Below are 5643 nucleotides of genomic sequence, written 5' to 3'. Positions count from 1 at the left end.
TTGTCCATTTGTCTAACATACTCATCATTTTCTCATATATATTTATTTCTTTTAACAATTTGATGAATTGAAAAATTTAATATATAAAGAAATAAAATAAGAAAATAATATTTCTTTGATAATTCTTAATTTTCCACATGAATTTTACCTAAACTCACCAAATTTCACTGGACTAATGACCCACTTTGGCCCATGAGTGTCTCAATTCTCTACTCATATACACACATTATTAATGTTTAATTATTACTTTGAGAATATTTTTTTACATAAGCATATACCAGATTTGTGAGCACTTTATTGTTGTGAAATTAGTTAAAGTGTATAATAAAATATGCACAACACAACAACGTACAATTTAATTAAAAAAAATCTTAGAGAATTAGAATCGTACAATTTAATTAAAAAAAATCTTAGAGAATTAGAATCATGAGATTACTAGGTACACTAATAAGTAGGTTAAGTAGGTCACTGACAAAGGTTGAAAATGTTGTCAACCGTCAATAATTAATAGCCCTTTGTATTCACAAGTTAAGAGACATTAAGAGGTCAAGGGCCACCCTCGGGTTAAGTAGGTCACTGACAAAGGTTGAAAATGTTGTTAACCGTCAATAATGAATAGCCCTTTGTATTCACAAGTTAAGAGACATTAAGAGGTCAAGGGCCACCCTCCCATTTCACATTAAATGCTAACTAGTCCTTCTTTTAATAAATATTAAAGATAATGAGGATGGTACAATAGTAATTAATAATGCATTACATTGAAGTGGGTTCCCACCATCATTACACAATAAAAGGTGAAACATTTCAATCAATAACATTTGAGATAAATGAATTTGAATTTTATTTAAAAATAATAAGTTTCACTTCATAATGTTAAACTTTGGATAAATTTTTAAAAAATCTAGTCAAAAATAAACTAACACCATGTCAAATAACAATATAATAATAAAAGAATATTTCAACATTTAGGATACATAAAATATTTAAATATTCACTTTAAATTTTATATAGAGAAAGTTCTTATTTTATTGATAAGTGTTTTTTTATTTTTCATTATGAATAGGTCATGCAATTTTTTTAATATTTAATGTAGAATTGATAATAATATTTAAAAAACATTAATATAGAAAAAATATTTTAATATTAATAAAATATTTCAATATTTAGTTTCCATTTTATATAATATAATTGAAAATAAAATTATTTTAATAATATATTGTCCAACATTAAAAAGACGTGTAATTAGAAATTACTTAAGCTAAGTTAACATATTATATATATATATATATATATATGAAATATAATTTAATTTTGAGTGATTAAGAGATGGTAATTTTTTTAGCAACGATTTAAAAAATAAAATTTGGTGTCACGATTAAGTTTTTTGTCTTTTTATGGGCACGACAAGAAAAGCTACACGATCCATAAAAGCTACAGGCAAATGGTTGTCAAACATTGGTTGGATGCAAATGGTTCTTGATTTTTTATTTTTTTTCCTTTTCGTGCTTCCAACTGACTAAATTCATGAAAATGGTTAGAATGTCAAATTAGGTATTCTGTATTCTCAAGGAAATTTTGAATGACAATAAATGGATATCAGTTGATGTAAAGTATTGAAATTTAACATTTTGTATATTCAAATAAAATTTTGAATGACAATAAATAGATAGAAGTTAGTTGGTATGACATGTGGGATTTCATTTTATTCACTAACATCTGATTTTATTTGATAAAAAATAAGGATTAAATGTATTGTACTTTATGGATTTTATTTTATTTTTTAAAGAGAATATATGTTAGATAATTAATTCTCGGGATTTATCTTGGGTCAATTTAGATAGTTAATGGAGTTCAAAAACTCCCGAAATTAATTCAATTGTTTCCTATATGTATTTATATGTACAACATGTACATAATTCTTTGAGATTGATTAATATCCATTTGATTTGGTTTCCAGTCCCATGTGTTATACAGTGGTATCAGAGCCAGGTTAGATGCTCTGTTCAATGAGAGCATGGTTAATTTTCTCTATCAAATAGAATGAATATGAGACTTCAGAGGTTAGTTTGAATGTTATCTGAGCCCTGGTTGAGTTGTTTATAAACTACATGATTTGAAGTCTATGGCGTGAAGGAGATGCGGAGCATGAAGGCTGTGAGGATAGTGGAATGCAACATAAGGTTAGGCTGTGAGGATATTTGAATGCAACATAATGTTAGCCCAGTGGGACACCCAAACTATTGACTCTTTGTAAGTTTTATAACTTTCCATCATAATGAAAGAAGATTGGAGAAATTCAGTGGTATAAAGTTTTTTTGAACATTTCCTTGGAAGTTAGAATACATGTTGGAGTTTTGAGTGCTTGTTGTTCTCAATAAAAATTTCCAATACTGAGTCGAATATTAATAATTGTTGGATTGTTTGCTAAAAGTCTAAGTTCCATGCACTCAAGGGCCATTTGTTGTTTTAATTTTGGGAGGTTTTATTTGCATTTACTACAGTAAACAAGAGCTTAATCACAGTAAAATGTCTGAAGGATAGTAGTATTTGCATTCACAGTCAAATTTATGAAAGATGGTATTTGTATTTACTACAGTAAACAAGAGTTTAATCGCAGTAAAATGTCTAAACGATACTATTTGCATTTAAAATAGTAAATAAGAGTTTAATCATAGTAAGTAAATTTTCTAAATGATAATATTTACATTTACTGCAAACCGGAGTTTTTACTAAAAGATTTTTGAAGATACAAAGTTTTTACTAAAGGATTTCTCAAGGATACTTAAAATTAAAGATATATATATTTTTGGTGGTTTTAATTAAATTTTGTTTTAATTTTGGGAGGTTTAATTTTCATTTACTGGAGTAAACAAGAGTTTAATCACTGTAAAATGTATGAAAGATAGTAGTATTTGCATTCACAGTAAAATTTATGAAAGATGGTATTTGCATTTACTACAGTAAACAAGATTTTAATCACAGTAAAATGTCTGAATGATAGTATTTTCATTTACGATAGTAAATAAGAGTTTAATCAAAGTAAGTAAAGCTTCTAAATGATAATATTTACATGTACTGCAAACCAGAGTTTTTACTAAAATATTTTTGAAAGATACAAAGTTTTTACTGAAGGATACTTAAAATTATATATATATATATATCTATATATATATATATATATATATATATATATATATATTTGGTGGTTTTAATTATATTTTTAATGGAATAGGGGTCAATTTTTTGGTTGCCCTAGATTTAAAAAATAGAGTTTTTTAGTTTACATATTGGGTGGACGTAAGTCGAGTGTGAAGTGGATTGTGAGAATTTTGGTTGACTATGTGAAGCTTGCAGCAGAGAGAGGTATAACGTAGAAGGAGTCGATAAGCATGGAAGAAATGACATTCACATTAAATTGTGGTGAAATTTGAAAATGATTTAAACAATAATTTCTAATGTGAACGCTAATTTTTGAGAAAGTTGTAAAAGTTTTCTTTAAATTGAGAAATGAATAAAAAATACCCAGGAGTAAGGAGTAACTCTCAGGATGCCACAATAATATTCACATGTAAAATTCACTATTAAAAAGATTAAATTCAATGGAGAAAATGTTCGATGACATGGCCGTTGCTCTGCTTCTAGTTCTCCCCTACGCTTGAGGCTGCAGGCTGTCTCGGCCCTCTGGCTGCTCCAGAGGGCATCGTTTCTTTCCAGCTGTGTGCAGGGTTTCCAGTTCCAGTCCTTTTCCTGTGCGGCGCATTCTCTGGGAGCCGCGGTGCTTTGGGTTGGCGCGACACTTGGTGTTGGCCCCCCACTGCTTCTTTTGTTTGTGCACAACGCATCGACCCTTCGCAGCGCACTGGCCAGCCTGTGCGACGCATTGCCTCTCTGCTATTGGATTCTGCAGGGGCTCTTTAAATCCATTTGTTCGCCCTCTCCTGTGTTTTCTGCGTTCAGATAGTCTTCGGGTTGCAGGGTGCCTCTTCGTGTGCCCCTGTGGCTGCTGTGCCCCTGCGCTCAGCCCTGTGGCGCCCTTCTGCGATCATGGATACCAGCGGGGGCTCTTCCAAACCGCCTCCTGAGGTTTTAGCATTTCAAGCAATTGTCGGTGCAGGTCCGAAGCGAGCTCCTTCGACGACTCAAGAAAAGTTCATTAAGAAGATGGAAACGATCCCCTCAGTGGCCCTTCCTGAAGAAGAGATGTGCAAAGCAGCTTTGAATCTGGCAGAGAGAGGCCTCATTGGCTAGTTCACGGGCCTTTGGCCTTCTCCTAAGTCAATAGAAGACTGGACACAAAGAAACTGGAACCCACTGATCAAAGAGGGCGTCAAAAGCTACTTTGTAGGAAAAGGATTCTTTGTCTTTGTGTTCGAAAGCCCGGAAGACAGAAGCTTAATATTCAGAAACGACCCATACTTCATGGGACCGCAAGGATTGTATCTGAACAAATGGTCCCCAGACTTTGACCCTTCCCAGGATGTCCCTTCTGCTGTCCCGGTTTGGGTGAGGCTCCCCCATCTGCCTCTCCACTGCTGGAACCAAAAATCCCTTGAGAACATCAGAAATGTGCTAGGTAAATACATAGACCAAGCTACAAGAAAAGATCAGTACTCATGTGCTCGCATATACGTTGAAGTTGACCTAGAGGAGGGGTTACCAGAAGCAATCAAGCTCACTGTCGCTGGATGGACGCATGTTCAGGAACTGGACTACGAACAACTCCTTTTCAAATGTAGACACCGTCATGGGCACAAACACTTCGCCAAGCACTGCAAGAAAAAGGCCGAAGAGCAACTAGACAAACAAAATGGGGATCAATGGACTCTAGTTCAGAAAACAACACACCCAAAAAAAGGTGCCGGCAAAGGAAATACAACAGGGATTCCAAGCAGTTCTAAGCCCCATCATGAAGATGAAGCAAACACCAAAGGGACACCAACCACTCAGATCAACCCAACAACCTCAGATTAGGAAAATATGGTGCAGGAAGAAATCACCCCCCCAAGCAAAGAAGGAGAGAAAGTAATGCAGATTGAAGGCACCCAGGGTAGTCCATCCAATCCCTCATATGCAGAAGTCACAAGGAAAAAAGAAATAGAAAGCTCAGGATCATCAGAGGATGAAACCTATTAGCACCCGTCTAAAACAGTTGGAAGGAAATCCCGCAAGGAAATGAGAGAAGAAGAGGCCAAAAGACTCAAAACTCAAGGAAGTCAGGCCACAATAGAAATGTCCATTGGACGAAATACAAGACCAAGGCCTTCTAAGGGAGGTCGCAACCCTCCTCTAAGTAAATAATGAAGCTTGTCTCTTGGAACTACAGAGGACTAGGGAATCCCTCTAAACTAGAAGTAGTCAAGGACCTACTTAAAACAGAACCCTCAGACATTCTCATGCTCCAAGAGACCAAGATTGAAGGGCAAGCCCTCCTAGATATCAGTAAGTCAAAGTGGAATAAAAATATAGGCAAGGCAGTCAGTGCCAGGGGCACTTCCAGAGGGCTGGCTACTCTTTGGTCAGATTGCACCTTCTAGCTCAAGAATTTTCAAGAATATCAGCACTGGATTTTCACAGAATTGATGCATAAAGCTAGTAAGTTGACCATCTCCCTCTTCAATCTGTATGTTCCTATAAATTATACTG

Source organism: Pinus tabuliformis, chromosome 2_2, assembly GCF_031772625.1.
Source record: "Pinus tabuliformis cultivar Carrire ecotype Pingquan chromosome 2_2, CPIR1, whole genome shotgun sequence".
Taxonomy (NCBI): domain Eukaryota; kingdom Viridiplantae; phylum Streptophyta; class Pinopsida; order Pinales; family Pinaceae; genus Pinus; species Pinus tabuliformis.
The sequence above is the reverse complement of the archived record's forward strand: the minus strand, read 5'-3'. Positions refer to the sequence as shown.